Source organism: Athene cunicularia (genome assembly GCF_003259725.1).
Source record: "Athene cunicularia isolate RWA chromosome 9 unlocalized genomic scaffold, athCun1 chr9_part1, whole genome shotgun sequence".
In the NCBI taxonomy this organism is placed as follows: Eukaryota; Metazoa; Chordata; class Aves; order Strigiformes; family Strigidae; genus Athene; species Athene cunicularia.
Genome location: NW_020799110.1, coordinates 24,228,439 through 24,249,630, shown reverse-complemented (window position 1 = coordinate 24,249,630; position 21,192 = coordinate 24,228,439). Strand labels below are relative to the sequence as shown.

General features: G+C 43.9%; 1 protein-coding gene across 1 annotated transcript in view; it reads right to left on the bottom strand.

Annotated features, from left to right (window-relative positions):
• Positions 1-21,192, bottom strand: part of GPC1 (glypican 1) — a 113,859-nt gene that overhangs the window by 89,739 nt on the left and 2,928 nt on the right. The gene's annotated exons all lie outside the window — the stretch shown is intronic.

Sequence of the window (21,192 nt, the reverse complement as noted above, 5' to 3'; positions counted from 1 at the left end):
CCCAAAACATCCTTAAAAAGTTAAGAATATAGAAAGCTATATTTCCTAGCGATTTGCAGTTCTATCTTCCCAGCATGCTTATGTTGAGTGAAATGCATTTACAAATACCATTATTGCAAGCACTTCAAAGCCTAGGAAATGTCTATTAATTGTAATTACTGTGCCTGTCTTGGGCCATCCTAAGCCTCCCTTCAAAGGCCCATTGATTTTGGTGGGACTGCAGACTACTGAGAAATGACACCAGCAAGTACATTAGCTCTGTTATGCTGCTCTGAAATTAGACAGAGAAGAACCAATATTTCTGTGCTGTAAAGTTCCAGTAACCCAGACAATCGTGGGAAGTGCGGTAAGTGGATGGCTTTGAAGGATGAACATTTACAAATGTGGGACAATCTAGCTCTGGAAATTACCTCTTATGATGATGTACTTTAGCTTCTCCCTCATTATGTGCAAGCAAATTTTTAGACTAATTTCTGGGTTCAGGGCTTTCTGAAAAGAAAGAGTCACTCCATTTTGGAATAAAGAGAAATGAGAGAAAAGAAAAATGAGGCAAAGACATGTCTACAAAAATGCTTAACATGGATTTCTCCTGGCTACTGCTTATTTCTCAACTGCTCCTCTTCAGTAGAGCCAATCTCTGTTTTTAACATATAATGGTATCTTTCCTCTATCCTACTCCTTCCATGCATAATAAAGGGCATATAAGATACTTATATGGCTGTTGTTACTAAAGGATGTGTGCACCTCTTTAATCTATCTATCTATCTTTGTAATACCTGTGGGAGCTGGGAAAGTCCTATTATAGTCTCAGGCTCAGAACATCAGAGATATTTAGAGGCCTGCCACTGAGACAAATGGGAATAGCTGCCCCATGGCTTTTCGGCTCAGAGCCTCCACTATGTCCCTAAAATTGCAAAGGACATCTTAAATGAAGTAGGGAACCACTCTTGAGAATCTCACTACCTAGGCTGGGGGGCCCCATTTCTGGACCATCTTTTCTTCTTTGATTTACTCTTATGTTGCTAAAGGATGAAGATATTAGACAAGGTAAAAAATCAAGTCCTTATTCTCTTCTGTCTATGCATACTTTAGAAGTTTTCTACTGTTGGTATACACTGGCTACAAGCACTTTGGTGTACTCTGCTTTTACTTCAGCTCAGTTTTCTCTCAAAAGGCTCTACAGAGTAGTCCACAAATAACTACCAAATCTCTTATTTAGCTCAACACTCCTGACTTCTTTCCCTACAGAGCAGCAAATAGACTTTTATTGCCCTTTGCACCTGGTTTTGTTCTGCAGAGCACTGGTGAGCAGTTGCTTCTGCAAAACAAAGTGTGCTCAGGTGAGGGTTGGGCAGCTGTGCAGTGTCTGTACACATACACACACTTACCAGCACGGCCGGCTTATAAAGGAAATTTCCATCTTTTTTTTGTGGGGGAGACGGGACAGGGGGACAGTGTGTGTGTTTACCAGATCCCTGCCCAATTCTGAGCAACAGATGTAGAAAACACACAGGCCACCTACCCACACAGCACAACAGCATAGTTCCTCTCCTCCACGCTTGGGAATTTGTCTAAACATACTCTGCTTATGAACATGGGTATCTATTTTGAAAATCAAACAGCGAAGTAGTCTGACACAAGGTAACAGTACAAAATTTTCATAAAGAAACAAAAGCTCACTGTCTCAAACCTGGGTTGTATACAGGCACCTTCAGGTGGTCAAACAAGAAGCTACCCTGAACCTTTTGCCTTGGGTGGGTTACCACAAGCACCCTGGCCTCCTGATGCAACGGCACTGTGACCTTTAGTGACCAAATATTTATCAGGACATCACAGGCAGAATATTTTTTTCTTACTGCAACCACAGGAAGACGTGATTTTTTTCTTCCAGTCACCAAGGAGCCCAGAGTAACCCCAGAATACTGTTCCATCCTAATTGACACAGGCACATGCCTTTGAATAAAGAAGAGACGGTATTTTCCACTTCCTCACAGTAATTACCTCTTAAGATATGAGTTAGTTCAATCTTTCCAGGATTTAAATTAAGCCAAGTATTAAATCATCCAAAGCTAACTACCTGAACATTTTCAACATCTTTCAACATCTTAAAGACAGACAGTCTTTGATGCTTGTAACTTTAAAGCCACAGAATTTTGTCTGGAAATTGACCACTTAAATTCCCTAAAGTGAAAGATGAGAAAAAAAATTATTTCTAGACTCAAATTAATATTTTATTACTTAGCCCATATGTGAGAAGTGTCTTGAGCCTGCTAGGTGGGTTTTTTATATTAACTTGAGGTACTCTAAGGTGTTAAAAACAGGGGGGTTGTATTTGGCTTATAAACACAACAGCCACATTTGCATGTGTGTTGGGGGTAGAAGGGATGAAGGTGAGAAATTCCTCTACAAATGATTCTACCATATTTTGCACTATTCAGTTTGTCCAAGACATTAACATGCTAGCATGGTCATGACGATAGTCCTTCAGAGCATGGACACAGGTCTTGTTCATCAGATCAGTGATTCCTGTAAATAAGAAATTACAAATTGTTCCTTGGATATTAGTTTTGCTAATTTGACAGTGTTGAAAATAATTTTATTTCTAATAGGAGTTCAAAGTGCAACTGCTTCCTTGCCCAAATTGCCTGTTTGCAGCAATCTGAAATGGAAGTATTTTGTCAGCTTAGCTTGACACAGTGAATTTCTATTACTGGATGAAAAAGAACGTCCAGTATCCGATTTCAGGTTTCAAATTGTTTCAGTTCATTGTGAAACTCTGGAATTATAGAGAAAATGAACTCTATTTTGAGTTTAACACTGCTACAAAATACCCTAAATCTGCAACTCTACAGATAAATGTCTGGGTTTACATACAAAAGAGGACAAAACTCTAGTGAAATAATTAGCAAGATTTACTGTAGCACTATGACTGCAGAAAAGACCTGAGAAGATGTAAATGTGCTGTTGGTGGCTGCTTGCTTCCTGGGTTGCTTGGGAAGCTTCTGGTGCAGAACACAACAAATATCAAACAGTCCAATTACCGTGATGAAACCGCTCAGTCAACATGCTGTGACCCATCACTCGGGTCTGGCAGGGAAGCATTTTATCCATATATGCGGTTTGTGGTTTGTACAGATATCGCCTGCTAACTCAAATGCCTGTCCTTTTAAAATATATTGCACAATAGAGACCTGTAAGTTTTACAACAGCACAGATTTCAATCTTTTTAGTTCTTTTAATGAAAATTGATCATCATACTTTTTTTAAATGGAAAAAGACCAAACCTAAACTGTGCCTGCTGACATAGTTCTGTGTATCACTCCTAATTCCTCTAAATGTGCTTTTCATGTTTGCAAGAAATACCCCTTTTGGTCTCTCTGCCTACATACCCCAATCTATTCCCCAGATGTCTGAACATGACTGCTGCTGATCAGGCTATTTCCTCCTGACTGCTGTCTGCCAACATCTCCTTTCTGTATGCTCAGGAATATACCTTTAAAGAGCCTGAATGGGAAGTGTACAAGTGTTACTGGTTACAGGTTATTTTATATATTCTCCTGGTGTTAAGCTACCCCCATCTTCAAAGCAGAGTCACCTTCCACTGAGAATCCTTCTGATCTGCAAATGCGGAGTGTGCAAAGCAGCAAAATTCTAAGTCCTGATGCCCAGGAGGGACAGCCTGTTAAAACTCAACCTTTCCAGCTTCTTCACACCTAAGTCTCGAGGTGGTTTTTCACCTTATCCACATAGTGTCCACTTCAGTGGCCATGGAAAAGCCCCTCCAGCAATTTCAACAGCCTCTGTATCAGATCCTTGCCACGTGTCATGTTTATTTAAACAGAAGGGAGGCTTTACACTCCATGAGCAGGGCCATGGGACTCGGAGTGTGTCTGCTCGTTTAGGAATGAAGAGCAGATATACCAGGGAAAGAGCTGTTACAATGGCAGGCCAGTTTGTTTCAATTGCCTTTTTTGGTGGTGTTAATCTCTGCCTGTTGCAGGGGGAAGTGAAAGATTCCCCCAACAGGGATGCCTGACTGTGTCCTTCAGTGCCAGATGAGGCATGTGCTTTCGCCCCATCCCTGTGCCCCACCAGCTTCCATGCTGAAACAAGAGCAGGGGCTACCCGAATCACTGTCCCCCTGGCACTGCAGTCACTTAATGGCCTTACACTAACTTCTAGAGTTAGTCTTGTCACAATGCTTACCTCTGGTCTAATAAAGATATTTATTCCCACAGCTATATTTCTGCTACTGCTGTTCACTCAGCAGTTGGCTTTGATGAGATGATTTCTCAGGGTGACTCGTATTCCACCCTCGGTTCACCCAGGAACACTCCTGAGGCAGCTGTTAGCTGGGCAGCGAGTGTAGGTTTACAGCAGGCATTTCACGTTGCACGCTGGCCACCTCCTCCCTTCCCACTGAAGATGCAAGAGGCAGATACCTGTCAACCCTCTACCACAAACAAATCCAGTAAAAGTGTCCCAAACTGCTGTCATGGACACTTCTAGCTCCTCCAGGAGCATATTGATCTCAGCATCACCGATCAAAGAGCTCCCAGCTGAGGGGCTGCGCAAACAGCCCCACCAGCACTCAGAGCAAGACAAGAAAATGGCCCCAGATTGCTTAAAGAAAACTGCGACGTGCAGCTATCATAAGGACAGGGCTATGAGCCCTACAGGCTCACTCACTGAACTCAGTAACTAGAGACTCAAATAACAGATAATCAGATCCTGTAAACTCATTTCTGTTTAGCTCCGCTGACCAATGGTTTCTTTCCCTGTTTTACACACAGCATACAAGGGCTTGTTCTATCTTCTTTGGCCCCAAGAGATAAAATTTTATATTTGTTATTGTGTATTTAATTTTCTGGGTTTCTTTCAGAATGATAAAGTCTGTCACAGCTTTATTCCCCAGTGCAAACCTGAAAATCATTGGGCCATGTCCTAACCCAGTTACATCAACTTATTCAGTGTCAAAACTTGGCTCAGTTTTACAGAAAAGGCTCTTCAGCGAGTCAGCTTCCCAGTAAATCTTCAGGGATGTTAATCCACAGGTGGATCCTACTCCGGTATGATACATGTATGGTGTTTTCCTTGTCTAGGAATAAACCAGAACTGCTTCAGACACACTGTGCTTCAGCTGTATAAAATGTCTTGATTAGCATTTCTTGTTTTGTTTTCAGAAATAAAAGGAAATAATAATAGACTCCAAATCTCTTTCTTGTTCATAGCTGAAGCTGGCCCACATAATTAAAGGTAATTGTTAGCTTCATAAGAGCTTAAGCATTTTCCACTGCACCTTCTAGACGAAAGAAAAATCCAGACAGAAGAACTATTGAATTTGAATTCAGCATTCTCAGTAGGCATTTTCCTCTTGCATATAAGCCAAAACAGTAAGTAATGTAGGCAGGAAGCATAGAGAGCAATTGCTTACTGGTGATCAAAGGTATGAAAGGTCAAACGTTTATTTCCTACGTTGCTCCTATGTGTGCAGTGCCCAGAATCTTTTAATTATATTTCATGGTACTCTGAACTTGTACAAGGACATAAAATATATTTATAGCTCACTTAAACTCTTGGTAATGAAACAGCCATCCTACACAGGACCTCTGATAATCAGCTGAAGACTTTCTGTGCATTAACTTTAAAAATGCAAAGAAGCGCTTGTTCGTTCTCCAACAGAAATGCTTACCACAGTTGAAAGGCAACAACAAAGCTATTTTTTTTTTTTAATTAGGTAACAGTTTGAGTCTGTATCAGTTCACCTGTGATGTCTGAAGTAAAAAAAACAAAATTGCACCAGCAATGCACATTTATTATAACTGTTATTATAGCGCTGGAAGCTCTCAAGCACACTGTGGCAAACACTGAAGAAACATATAATAAAAAGATCACCCCTCTCTGTAGCTTTTCCTGTCTAAATATGTCATTTTCTCTCTTTTAGACAACAACAAAAACCAGGTAATCAAATAAAGAGGTCTTTAAAGATTTCACTTAACTAATCATACTTGATGCAAATTTCTGATGAGCTGACTGAAAAGCTCCCGGTCTACTCTGCTCCTGTAATTATACACCTCACAGCAAAATTACAGTACGTATCTTACACAAATCTTCCACGCTGGGGATCTGCTTTAAGATGAATTTTGGGGAAGAAGATCAACCAAACACGTTAACTGTTTCCAAGGCTGAGATTAAGGAAAGGAGTTGATGCTTTACAACAGGCCCAGTTAGCTGCCTTTGCTTTTCTTTTTCTCCCAGAAGCTGTCGGGCTGCAGCAGGAGGGGTGGTGAACACTGGGAGGGAGGCAGGCTGGCCCTCTGCTTGGGGCTGTGGCTATCTCTGCACCTCCTGGGCAAGCGGCACACATCCAGGGAAGGGGGCTGCTGGAGCACTGGGCTCCCAAACTGCCTGCTGCTGATTTGATGCCACAAACCAGAACCTCTGGGGTGAAAGGGGGGCCTTATGTTAGATTTGTAAAGACTATGGTCAAGTCTGTCTTATAATTGCAAAGCCAAACATCCCCACATTTAGGGGAAGGAAAATATTCAAGTTTCTGGTGAAACCTTAATTCAGCTCCCTGATATGTGTGTATTATGATACAATCTTTAATTAGCCTATGAGGAAATTAATAATTATGTACTGAGTGCAGGATTTGGCTGCTGTACAGTAAATAATGCACCACGCTACCCAACGAATGATGATGATTCAGCAGACATCATCTATCACAGGCCCTGGAAAAGGCAAGGGGCCTGTGAGGAAAAAAAAAATAGTCTGGGATCATATCATTAAAGAGTGAATATCAATAGTTTATTTCTGCCAGAGAGGGAAGCACAAATTAAGACTGAACAAGAAATCTCAGTTCTAGTTTTTCGCCTTGTTTTCATGATGGACTAAGCAAACATGAAAATATTTAGTGTTTCTTATCTGTTTCAGATAGCAGACATGGCCAGACAGAAACTGAACTGTGTACAAGTGCCGAGACTTGATGGTGAGGGGTCTGGCACTACCAGGAAGGCAAGTGTGCCACTGGGCTGGGCAGTGATGGGGAGTGATGTGATCTCTCCTGCTGGGAGCTTGACACAGCGAGGTATTGAGAGGACAGCTCATCTGCCTTCCACGTCTTCTCCAACCTGACTAAAAACAGCTATGATAGACACAAAAATCAGAGGATGCTAAATCCCACAGAAACAAGAACAATTATATTCCTTCCAAAGAGCTCCCCAAGCTGGACAAAATGCAGGTTTGAAATAGCCCTGATTTTTTTGAGCTGCAGCAAACACATGCCCGACATTTAAAATACTGATTGTTTTCATCATGGATACAGCCAACTGCATAGCCTTTCTATGCACTTGAAAGTGTGAAGGAGGAGGATCAGTTGGTGCCCCCAGGCTCCTGATGCCAGCCAAAGCGGTGAGTGTTGGAGGAGGAACGCTACCTCTCTACCGTTATTAATTGGGAGCCAAAATTGGAGAGCAAAAATACAGACAAGTCCTTGATTTACAGTGAACCAAGACAAATGGGATACTCCTGCCCTCAGATGTCACAAATAAAGCACAAAGCAAACAAATTAATGGCTATGTAATATTCTTGGATATTTCCTCCTAAGCCCTTACTTTTCCTAACAACCAGGAGGGCAGGAGCAGAGCCACAAGCATGGACGGGCACAGCAGAAGAGAGATGAAATCCTGATCTCAGGAAAGTAAATTCCAGCCCTTTCCTCCACGACAAGTTTACTACATGCTGCCGCACAATACTTTTATTGGCATTCATTAGTCCTTGAGGACCAATTTATTCATTTTTAGCAGCATTAAAACAGAGGTTGCATTTTACAAGTGAATTGCTATACTGCTGGGGCTGTAGGAAGCCGCTCAATTATCTCTAGTGTGTTAAAAGCTGAATCCAGACTTGATACTAATCTTAAATTGTAACAAACATTATTTCCCCAAGCCTTGATTAATCAACAGTCTGATCCCCAGCTCACAGCTGTCTCAGGCTTTTGAGGAGGGAGGTTGGCGGTGTTGGGTTTGTTTATTTATTTTTATCATTGCCATGCAGCTTGGGAACCTGCAGAGCAGAGACCGTCACCACTGGGGTGCTCGTTAGCGTATTACTTGCAAAACGTCACCAGACATGAAAACCAAGAGATCGAAGCCCCCAGTATTCACTGCTCCTCCTTTTGCATCTGATTTCTCCTTTTGTATCTGATGTCTCCTTCATTTGGAGCTTCATTTCTGTTTAAGAACAGCTAGAGACCACAATTTAGCATTTAGATTTAACTAGATATTCATGGCATTCCCAAGTCAAATTACCCAAACTTGTTACCTCTTGACATGTAAATATACTATAATATTCATTCTCAGTAACACCTGTAAAGAATACAGCAATTCTTGAAATTGGGTCTTGCCCCATTTCACCTAAAATACACACATATGTCTACATATGCATATATATATATTTCTTTATATATTTGACCCTCTCTCATAATCAGCAATAAGCCACTGAGCTTCAATGAATTCATGCTCTTGACTGTACTACTCTGGAAAATATCACAGCCCTCATTCTTCATGTAAGAATCAAAATCCAAGCAATTTTCATGGCCCTCATTATAGTAATTTTCCTTATTATGATTAATTTTGTTTCAGATTATCACTTGGCACCTCTCGCAGGTTTGGCCAGGGAAAGAGATTATGGTTGGTGTTTTAAGTAGCAGGTGTAGTGATCAACGTAAAAATGTATGTACCCCTCCTGGAGATGTAGCAATGAAAATGGAGGCAAGAGTTCCAGCACTACATGCAAAAATAAAGCTAGGTAATTGATAAAAAGTTGCTTCAGAGGGAAAAAAGGAATCCTTATTTGTTTTCTCTACTAATGAATGCAGCCTCACTAATTTTTACCAGGGCTCCTGTATGGGCTGATTTCATGCTGGCCTTTGGGTGAAGCGTGCACTGATGTTACCTCTTAATCAGCAGAAATCATTGCTGAACAATGTGGAGTTACTTTCTGCAAAGGACAGATCCTGCTGGGATAGCGGCAGATTAGAAGAAGTATTACGTAAAAGAGCAGCCCCCAGGGAGCATGAGCGACCAGGAGATCGGCGACCAGGGCGGGCAAACAGGGCGTGGCGCGTCAGAAGTGTGAGGCGCGGCAGATTGCGTGGCAGTTCGCGCAGACAGGGCGCAGACGCTCTCCGGGTTTCTGAACTTATCCAAGCTAGCTCCTTTATGGTCCTCCATGAGTAGACCGAACCATGGTCACCACTCGCATCAAAACCACCGCCAGAAAGAACGTGGCGACCCAGACGGAGCTGCCACGCAAACATGCAGGGGTGCAGGTCTCGGGCTGCAGGAGTGCCTGAGCCTGTCGGTCCTGCCGGAGGGCAGCAGGGACAGCACCTGTGTGCGCTGCCGTCAGCTGGGTGACCTGCTTAGCCTGGTGGCAGAACCCAAAGAAGAGGTTGAGAGATTAAGAAGTATTAGGGAGTGTGAATGGGAAATTGATCGGTGGAGTAACACCCTAGCACCCCTGAAGCAACAGGAGCTAATGGAAGCTCCAAAAGAGGCAGGTAATCCCTCACCCTCTTGCTATCAGGCAGAAGGAGGGGCCCTAAGAGACGAGGGAGCTGGAAACAGATCCCTGCTCGGGGAGGCAGGAAAATCCTCTCCCCACCTCCCTCACCCCCCATGGTGCCCCTTCACAATAGATTCGGGGCCCTGTAACTTTTGAACAAAGAAAAGAAGGAGGAAGAAAATGAGACAAATAAAGAAGACCAAGGTCCACCAAGGCCAGGTCACTTCAGACCAGGTATTAAAACCAGCTCTGAAAAGAACCCCAGAAGAGTCACTGTAGTGGGTGACTCCACTCTAAGGGGTGTCGAAGGCCCCACATACAGACCAGACCCGCTTCATAGGGAAGTCTGCTGCCTCCCTGGGACCCGCATCAAGGACCTCACAGCAACACTCCCTACCCTAGTGAGACCGAAGGATTACTACCCTCTCCTGGTTTTTCAGGTAGGTAGCGATGACATCACCAGGAGAAGGCCTAAGCAATGAAGAGAGATTTTAGGTCCTTGGGAAAACTGCTTAAGGGGTTGGGGGTACAAACTGTGTTCTCCTCCATCCCTTTGGTTGGGGGGATGGATGAGGAAGCTTACAGGAGAATTCAGCAGATGAATGGGTGGCTCCAAGACTGGTGTTACCATCAGGGCTTTGGATTCTTCAATCATGGGTTGGTATACAGGGCACCTGATCTTTTGACATTAGACGGGATGCACCTGTCCCAGAGAGGGAAGGGGATTTTGGGGCAGGAGTTAGCTGGGCTCACTGACAGAGCTTTAAATGAGATTTGACGGGGGGAGGGGGCAAAACATCAGCCCATCTGAAGTGCATGTATACCAGTGCACACAGCATGGGTAACAAACAGGAGGAGCTTGTAGCTGTGATGAAACAGGAAAATTACCATGTTGTTGCTATTACAGAAACATGGTGGGATGTCTCCCATGACTGGAGTGTGCCAATTGATGGGTACAAGCTCTTTAGGAGGGACAGACAGGGAAGGAGAGGCGGTGGGGTGGCTCTGTATGTTAAGGACAGTTGTGATTGCTTCGAGCACAGGTGTAGTGAAGACAGGGTGGAGTGTCTTTGCATTAGAATCAGGGGGAAGGCCAACATGGCAGATGTTGTAGTAGGAGTCTACTATAGGCCACCCAACCAGGACAGAGAGATGGACGAGATATTTTATAGGCACTTAGGTGAAATCTCACGATTGCTTGCCCTTGTTCTTGTGGGCGACTTTAACTTCCCAGACATCTGCTGGAAATACAACACGGCAGAAAGAGACCAGTCCTGGAGATTCCTAGAATGTGTGGGAGACAACTTCCTGACGCAACTGGTGAGTAAACCGACCCGAGAAGGTGCCCTGCTGGATCTCCTCTTTGTGAACAGAGAAGGGCTGGTGGACGACGGGGAGGTTGGAGGCCGACTAGCGCACAGCGACCATGAAATAATAGAGTTCTCTATTCTTAGAGAGGTCAGGAGAGAGCTAAGCAGGACTGACATCCTGGACTTCAGAAGGGCTGACTTTGTCTTGTTGAGGCACCTGCTTGAAAGGATCCCCTGGGAGACTCTCCTGAAGGGTATAGGGGCCCAGGAAGGCTGGGCGCTCTTTAAGAAGGAAGTGCTAATGGCTCAGGAGCAGGCGGTCCCCAGGTGCTCTAAGAGAAGCCGACACCACAGAAGACCACCCTGGCTGAACAGGGAGCTTTGGCTGCAACTCAGGGAGAAAAGGAGAGTTTACAGCCTTTGGAAGAAGGGGCTATCCACACGCAGTGATTACAGAGAGGCTGTGAGGCTATGCAGGGTGGAAATCTGAAGGGCTAAAGCCCAACTGGAAATTAATTTGGCCTCTGCAATCAAGGATAACAAGAAAAGTTTCTATAAATATGTCAGTAGCAAAAGAAAGTCCAGGGAGAGTCTCCATCGCCTGCTAGATGCAGGAGGAAATTTGGTAACAAGTGATGAGGAGAAGGCTGAGGTGCTTAATGCCTTCTTTGCCTCAGTCTTTAATAGCAAGGTGAGTTGTATCGATGAGATCCAGCCTCCACAGCCAGAATAGAGAGACTGGGAGAACGACCCCCCTGCAATCCAGGAGACAATCAGTGACCTGCTGCATCACACAGACATACACAAGTCTATGGGACCAGACGGGATACACCCGAGGGTGCTGAAGGAGCTGGCTGGGTGCTCGCCAGACCACTTTCTATCATTTACCAGCAGTCCTGGCTGACCGGGGAGGTCCCGACAGGTCGGAAATTGGCCAATGTGACGCCCATCTATAAGAAGGGTCGGAAGGATGATCCGGGAAATTACAGGCCTGTCAACTTGACTTCAGTGCCCAGGAAGCTGATGGAGCAGCTCATCCTGAGTACCATCACACAACACATGAGGGACAACCAGATGCTCAGGCCCAGTCAGCATGGGTTTATGAAAGGCAGGTCCTGCCTGACAAACCTGATCTCCTTCTATGACAGAGCGACCTGCTTATTGGATGAGGGAAAGGCTGTGGATGTAATTTACCTTGACTTCAGCAAGGCTTTTGACACCATTTCCCACAGCATTCTTCTGGCAAAAACGACTGCTCAAGGTTTGGACAATCGCACACTTCGCTGGGTAAAAAACTGGCTGGACGACCGGGCCCAGAGAGTTGTGGTGAATGGAGTGAAATCCAGCTGGCAGCTGGTCATGAGTGGTGTCCCCCAGGGCTCGGTGTTGGGGCCACTCCTGTTTAACATGTTTATTGATGATCTGGACGAGGGGATCGAGTGCACCCTCAGTCAGTTTGCAGATGACACCCAGTTGGGTGGGAGTGTTGATGTGCTCGAGGGCAGGGAGGCTCTGCAGAGAGACCTGGGCAGGCTGGAGCCATGGGCTGAGCCCAACTGCATGAGCTTCAATAAGGCCAAATGCCGGGGGTGCCCTTGGGCCACAACAACCCCCAGCAGCGCTACAGGCTTGGGGAGGAGTGGCTGGAGAGCTGCCAGTCAGAGAGGACCTGGGGGTGTTGATTGACAGCCAGCTGAACAGGAGCCAGCAGTGTAATTCATAGTGTATCCCACTCCTGGCTCCACCAACTCAACACACCTGATGCTGGACTCACGTTTTTCAGAATTAAATCCTATGGAAGGAAGATGGGTATTCTGATTTCTATTTCTCTTTACAGTGAAACAAACTCAGATCATTGGTGCCTTGGCCAAATCCAGGTTTATGGGAATGACTTAACGCTACCCAGTTTTTTTCAGAAGTAGCTATGAACTGTTAGGTAAAATGAGGAGTTTCTTTCCCTCTAACCTGGCTAATTTCAGCAAATACATGAAATGGAATCAAAAATACCCTGACTTAGCCTAGAAGGGAAGTGAGTCACTGGAAAAAGCTCTGCTGTTAACTGTGCTTTTAAATGCAAGAAGCTGTGTTGGTCTGAATAGGAAAGAGGGGTAGAAGTGAAGCATCCCTAAGCAGCCATAGCAAATACAAAGGTGAGTGAAGGCATTTAGCCTCCTTCTACTGCAAGAGGGATTATCTTTGACTTTCCCTGTAGATAGATCAATTCTCCACCTAGATTTCATAGGCACAGAGCACCAAGATTCCATTGGTACCACTGGTACTCATGTTACACTAAAAATCAGCCCAACTCCCCTAATCACACATGTTATCAGATGCTAAAAAACTCTGTAATACCCTTGCCCCTATTTATACAAGTTGTTTGCAGACCTCTCTCATGATTTTGATCATTACTTCCACTATGGAAGGGGTCTTGCACAAAAAACCACTCTTACCAATGACTCAAGGAGCATTTACAGCCAGGACCTATTCCCTCTTAGGTTGGGAGTGCTAAGAATATATGGAAAGGTCTTGGTTGATAAACCTCTGTATAACATGGCCTGATAGGATATCTTTTGCTCTCTTACCAGAAGAGAATCACTGTGTTTTATGATCTAGAGGGACTTTTGATACTTCTGCACCTTACCCAAAGCCAAGGGACTTGAGCTCTGTTCCCACCTCTAGCACAAACCTACTGTATGAATTTCCACTCTTCTCTTTCCTCCACAGTCCACTCACCCAAGCCTGTTTTTTGTTTCTTTGTTTATTTTGTTTTTTGTTTTTAAAGAGTCTTTGGACCACAGGTTGAGTCTCAGACAGGCAGGGTACCCTGCAGTGCATTACAGTAACAAGAAGCTTCTTGGCCGTAGGGATGTGCTACTTCAATGCCAATAACTAATAAAGCAGAATCAACAGTTTGCTGCGAGCATTTCTGGTGAGAGAGAACAAAGTGCTTCTATCTTCTTAAATGAGAGCAGATATCTTGAAGTACTCAAAATAACATGATCTCCTATGTCAGGACTTGCCACATATTTCAGTAGCGTATTTCCAAGCTTGCTGTGAACGCTGATCTGTAAGTGGGGACAGTACCTTGCCACTGGAGCCCTTGATGCTCACATATTACCACAGCACCTGACTAGGAACAGAGACATGATTCTTGGCAAATGCCAAGCTGGGAGGGGAATTACCAACTCAAGAATGGATTCAGAGAGCCTACATTTCTTCGCCGTAAGAATAGCCCAGGAAATCCTAATATTTTCCTCGTATGAGAAACATTAAGCATCAGAGACCTGAAGGGTGAAAACTGCTTCATGTGGAAACCAGTAATCCAGCTGGAAGATGGCTGAGCATAAACTGGTTCAAGACAAAGGCTGTTCTGCAGAGCCATGCAGAAAAACCTCAGCTGTTCATCTCCTGTTTCAGTGCTCTGACCTCCATCCAGCCATCTGGGTGTAATGCTTCCTCAGTCACTGAAAGCAACATCCAGTGCTTGTAATAAAAGTTTGGCTGCTTGGCCGCTTACTCTGTAAAATCAGAGGTTTTCAAAGAGATTCGTGCATTGATTCCTGAACATGAAAATAAACTCTGCCATCACTTTCTTCTGAAATGATTATCTGGACATCACTAATTTCTTGCTAAATATGCCTGTATCATCCAGTATCTTGGAAGAGCAGGTGCTTTCTTTTATGTCCCCAAGCAGATGCACATTTCACCGTTCTCTGAGCACTCAGAGGCAGCTTTTTTGAGTGTGTGACAAAACATAGTGACAGCTGCTGAAACCAAGATGCCTGATCTGCCTTTTCTACCTAACCTGACTTCTGCAGAGACGAAGAAACTCATCTCTTGAGGTGTGCAAACCCTTGCAGGAGGCACCCCACTGCAGTGCTCTCATCCCAGCCACCAACCTTGTTTTGTTCTCTTTCTTTTCCATAAAAAAGAATATTGTGCCTATGCCATCTGTTAAGCAAAGTGCTGCACGTAGACTGCAATATACCCTGCAGCACACAATGGAGTCTTGCAGATTAAACGTGAAGAGAAGTGACTGTAAGGAGAGAGAAAACTCCAGGTGCTGGAACTATTACAGGTGAGCCTAAGCGTTTGCTTCCCCGAGGCAGCTACCTGTCAGGATGAATCTTGCTGAACCCAGGAATGCACCTTGGTAGACGCCACACCCCATTCCAGGAAACCATAAATACCAAACGAGATGCTCAGCACCACACATGAAAGCATCTTCTTTCTGCGGAGTGTGATTGCGGGGGAGTGACAGCCGGACTAGCATCAATCCTGCCTCGTGCTGGGGTTTTCTTAAGGTGGTTCCTTGAGTGAAACAAGGAAGGAGGTGAGCATGGGTGCTTGCTGCCTTCCTCCTAAGGAGGCCTCCAAGGGAACCCCCGTATTTGCTTCTCTGTCCTGGACCTACCTGGGACCCTGCTTTTTTATTTCCAGGTTAAAGGACTGTCATGTCCCGCTCAGATGAGGGAGACAAGTGACTCACATTCTCTCTCTTTCTATCTCATCCCAAGACCAACCCAAAGGGAAGGAAGTCCAGGGGAGCCAAAGGAATTACCTTTGATAGCTCCTCTTATAAGTACTTTTGATAACGTGTCCAGAGGCAAAGCTGGGGGACAAATGAGCTTCTTCTGAATGATGCTGCCCAAGTGCCATGCAGGAGGGGGCACAAAACAACTAATGGTGCTTTGAGTAGTGCAATTTCCAAACAGGGTACCCTTGGCCTGTCAGAGAAATGCAGTGCAGGTGAATGAACACTTATTTATCAACAGCGATTGACTCCCAGGTTTCTTTTCTTCCTGTTTCTTTCTCATCTCAGCAGGAAAAAAACATCATCAAGCTTCCTGCTTATCTGAAATACCTTCCTCCACCTAATTGCCCCCTCTTCCTCAGTTTCCCTGACTCTACTAGCTTGTTGTTTGGGGGCTGAATTGTTTTAAGTTTGTTTATACTTTTCAGTTTGGAAAAGATGCCTGTGCACAGACACTGCTTGATATTAGATGTTCAGTCATGAGACCAGCAGAAGGTCTATGCAAGACTGATGTCTGGAAAAGCAAACATCAGGTGAGCCATGGAATTTTTCCCGATGTCCCTACCACCATGTACCCATAGGGATGGCTGAGCCTGCACTGGGACCTGCTGCCACCTCCTGTCTGCCCGAGGATGCCCTGGAGGTCAACACTCTCCCACAGAGCTGTGCCCATGGCCAAGGCCACCAACAGAGGCCACACACCACAATTTCAGGGGTAGAGCCCCAGCATAGGGAGTTACCACAAAAAAAAAGAGCATTCCTGGCTAATTAGGGGCTTCTGGATCAAAAGCAATACATTTAAAGTCCAAACTCAAACGCTTGGCCCTAAGGAGTGGCCAATGCCGATGCCAGGGGTGGCCAGAGGCAGCCAGCTTACTGAGCACAGGCTGGGACTGCCAGAGGGACAGTGCTGACTCCACAAGTGCTCCTTTCCACAGCCTTTGAAACAAAGCAATTTATTTCAAAACACAGCAGCATTTCCATATTTTGAGGCATAACCAGCCCCTGGAAAATTTCTTTCCTGTTTCTACATAAACACAGTATATTTTAGGGAGCACCTCACCAAACCCAAACCACGTGATGCCTCCACAGAACAACCACAGCCGACAGCAATGGCAGCAGGATGCTGGAAGTGCAGAGCAGTTATGTTGGGGCAACACATTTGGGACACAGGCACTGCAGCCCCCGTGGCCCAGATAATCGTTGCTTCGGTCTTGTATCAATCATTTTCTGCACAAAGTAGTCCCACATCTCCTGGAACACACCTAGTGTGTGGGCCATCAAATTTGGATACCTTACAATTTCAGGCTGGCAGGGCTTATCATGTTATCATCAACTGAGAAAATACCTGCACAATTCAGATTCAGGCCTGGATTTTGTAGTCCAGGTTTAAAGTCAGTGGGGTAAGAGAGAGCTCTGCCTGCTGGGCTTACTCCACAGCCTCCTGATCAGCTTCCTTAAGCATCCACAGTATATGTAAATAAATACATGTATATAGCCTCTCTCCCCAAATAGTCCTTCTAGGGGCTAAAACCCTAGGTACCATGGGTTAAATAAGGCAGTTCCTCTGACAGAGACACATTAGGTTGAATTTTAAACACCGGGTCTTTTGAAATTTCTAAAATTTTAACTATCAGTGTGTTAACAGCTTCTGGGACATTCCCCACCTTGTAACAGTTAATGATTCATCTTCATAAGAGATATGTAACTGGCTACAACCAACTCTCAAATAATGTTAATTATCTGCACAGCCTGTGTTTCAGCATTTGCAGTTTTCAGCTACTAACACTGGACATTATGAAAGCTTTTACATGACATCAGCTTTCCAATAAGCAGCCACCTATAAAATACATAATATTTAATCTGCGTTTGATTGCCACAGCTTAAAACCCCCAGAATTTATGGGAGCTACAAATCGTTTTTAGACTGTGCAGCATAGAATAAAAGCCAAGATTTTTGGTTCGGCTTGTTGATATTTCCTGAAAACATGAAACAATTCTGAAAGGACAGATTTCCTGGCTCACAGCTAAAGGTCAGCAGTCACACAGGGAGCGCTTGCTAAGTGTACCAAAATGATTGGGAAGGAAAGATTGGCACAACATTGCAGTATTATTAAAAAGTGATTTAAGTGGGGAAAAAGGGAGAAAAGAGAAAGACGGACAAAGATTAGACTCTCAACAAGTGAGCTTTCATTGAGACTAGAAAAACGGCCTCTCTGTCACTCCAAGCACCACTCGCTCTTGCTCCCTCTTTCCACCCCTCCTCCAGCCATGCAGCTCCAGCCCAAGGCAGCTGCTCCAGCCAGGCATCACAAACCACTCATCTGGCCTCTCCTTCACAGTCCAGAGGTTTTTCCAGGCTCATCTCAGATTGCGGAGGCACACGTTTCACTGGGAAGGACAGGAGTTCAAAAGTTCCATGACTTTGTGCAAGAATGACATACAGTTGTGTGATATGCAAAAACAAAAGTTCATTTTTCCCAAGGAATCTCCCTCAAACCTGCCCAGTGTTTATAACTTGCTCTCAGCACAATTAAAACCAAAGCACTTTACTGGCTATCTCCTGTTCTACAGCCGGCAGAGGGGGCAACAGGCAGCTCTCATCGGTTTCTTGAAACCATCTGCTTGAACAAAGTTCCTTGACAAAGTAATTCATTTTATAATGATACCAAAAATTTCCCATCCACTGAGATGATACCAGTTCAAAACCAAGCACATTCTGCAATTAAAATCTCTGAGGCACGTATAATGTTGGTAGCATCTTTGAAACAATATTTAGTACCAGTCTCAACAGAGACTATCCCAGGCCCCACCAAGACTCCCAATCTTGTTTTAATTTTTATTATTCACATTTTCCGTTTAAAGAATGGAGCATGTACAATTTTCCAAGCAAATAACTCTGACCAAACCTAACAGCCTCCAGCAAGGTCCCTACCACAGGCTGTGCACCCATCCCTGCCTGAGCAAGGGCTCTAGGACATCAGAATCAACAAAGAATTTGTGCATATAATCCTGCTAATGAAATGCCGCTACTCAGACCTCAACGTCCTTCCTAACACTGATTTACCAAAAGCATATGCTCCTATCATTCATGGTCTGTGCTTTTTTTTTTTTTTCTTTTCTTTTTCAAATTAAAACCAATTGGTTGCAGAGCAAAATACTACCTTTCCAGCTAAAAGGTTAACAGCAAGCCAATGACCACATGTGTAACTTGAATCTGCTGCCCCCAAATCGGGCTAACTACAATAAACTAAACCAAAACAACAAATGCACTAGTAAGCAGCTAAGCAATACTGCAGGCTGTTAACTTTAAATTTAGCCCTGGCAGACCGTGGAGGAAGGGCATCCCAGAAGGTCTTCTGCTATGCAGAGAGCACTCAAACCATAGGATCCTATTCCACATATATCACTTCTGAATATATGGCTATACCTATCACATGGCATCTGTATTTCATATCTATATTTTCTCTAAAAATACTTTGCATGAGATAAAGGACACTCTGCTCTTGGCCACAAAGCGTTTGCCCCAAAAGACGCCAATGAGACTGAAACAACAGATTATAATTCCTCACACCAGGACAACGCCATAGCTCAGAGTAGAGGTGATCTGACAATTTAGGGTTTTACAGAACACAACCTGTAAGGATGAATTACTCTCCAAAGCAAAATGTTGAACACTAGCATGGATAATATTACTTCAGAAGGAGATTGCTGTAGCCTTGCTATTTTCTAGCTGGAGCTTCAGGGCAATTTACAAGTAGGGACTATTGCCATGATGAACGGTGAGATTACAGAAGCAAAATTTGCTGTGATGAATCTCAAAAAGACAGCTCCAGGCCTTAAGTTCAATGTGCCACACCTACTAGCAGAGAATATATGAATAATCTGATCTCCAGGCTGCAAATACTATGAGAAAGGGTTGGACATCCCCATCCAGTGGAGCCTCCCCTATGTCCTCCTAAAGCCAAACAAAATTGCTAATAAGAAGACAAACTGTGCACTAGTATCTCTGCAACCCCCAAACCTGCATTTTATGCTCCTGCTAAGGAAACCCAGCTAAACCAGGCACCCAGTGCCAGAAAGGCTAGAATTCATCAATCTGACATTAAAAAACTTTTCTTCAACAGCTCTAAACAGCACTATGTGCAAAAAGTCTTGTTACTTGTGAGATTAACTGGAAGATAGGGTGGCTTCTATGTTATTATTTCAGGAGCTGAGGTGATTCCATCGCCCCACCACCAGAACTTCCTCTGTTTTAAACCATCTATGCAGTAATTAAAGAAAAAGTAATAATACTGCTTATAGTTAAAGTCATGCTTGAAACTCAGACACAATATGATTTTTTTTTTTTTTAAATCATGTCTTGCATAAATTACAAACTCTGTATTGATTGCAAGGGTAGTTAAGTAAACTAAAAAGGTATAATGGGAGCAGGAGACATCTTCTTGGCCTTGTGGGCTGAAGTGAGGTTATTCCCACTTCAAAACACCAATGATCTGTGCATTATGGTCTGTTAAAGTAATACTTGGCTTATTGAACACTTACTTTGTTTGATGTTTAAAAGAAACTAGGGTATGCACCACAGAAATACAGCTCTATTTTTATAAAATGCTGATCAACAAAAACAAAAAAAAAGGAAAGCCCTTACAGCTGTAATTGGCATCTCAACACCAGCATCCCCCTTTCATATGCTTGGTTTTGCTTACTATTATTCTTATTGCTGTTATTATTATTAATCCACCAAAACACCACACTCATACTAAACCAGTTCTTCACTAAGCGATTTCTGCCCGTTAGTATAATCCTCAAAGCTTCCATCAAATTTTGCACTCTCTTACATGACAGATGTAGAACTATGTTCTTTTGAGTGTGGCAAAACCAAAGAGCAGATGTATCAGTCAGTGCTGCAATAGGCAGTGGAGGGAGAGTGTGCCAAGGCTGGTGGATATTCTGCATTAACCCCTGTGAAATGCTGGATTTCAGAGGCTCAGTGGCCGCTACGCCAGGTCCCATTGAGGCATCAGTGTGAGCAACCAGCATTGTAAGGCTCTTTTCAAAATCCTGGTTACCACTTTTTTCAGGCAGGTGAAAATCAATTAATTTTCAGCTTTTAAAGGAATGCGTTTGCTGTGGTCAACCTTGGCCACACAGTTACAATGCATTCTGCAGAGATGCACTGCCTTTTCTTTCTATTTAGTACAAAAGCACTTAATCTTGGTTATCAGATCCCTGAAGGTCAGGCGTATTTCCTTAGATCTATTATTTACTGCTTCAAATTTCCAGTTCCACCTTTCTGGCTATTATAACTTCTTTTCCAACTCCTTTTCACGATAACTCCATATGATGACTGTTGATAAAGTTAGGAGGACCGTGATTCTAAATGTCTGACCTTCTTCAAAATCTGATAATGGATACAGTTTCTGATTCATAGGTCATCTCAATTTTGCCAATAAACCATTTATTTTCAGTGGCCTTCAGACCTTGAGGCTTACTGTGCACTGCAAAATGGATTCTTCAGGGAACAATAAAAATAAGAGAGACATCCTTTAGCCTTTGCTTAGCATGTTAGGAGGGATGTTGTACTTTGGAAAGCATGTTTGTCCACAACATCTTATGCACTCGAGTCTCCAAGATCTCCACTACCATAGAACATTTTCTGATGTTTGAATAAAGCTGGAAGTTCTAAGAGTCTAATATGAACTAACCCCCTTTTCATTTGCAATCTATATGGAAAGGACAAGAAAAATCCATGCCTGCTTAACACCCACCCCCCCCCCCCCCC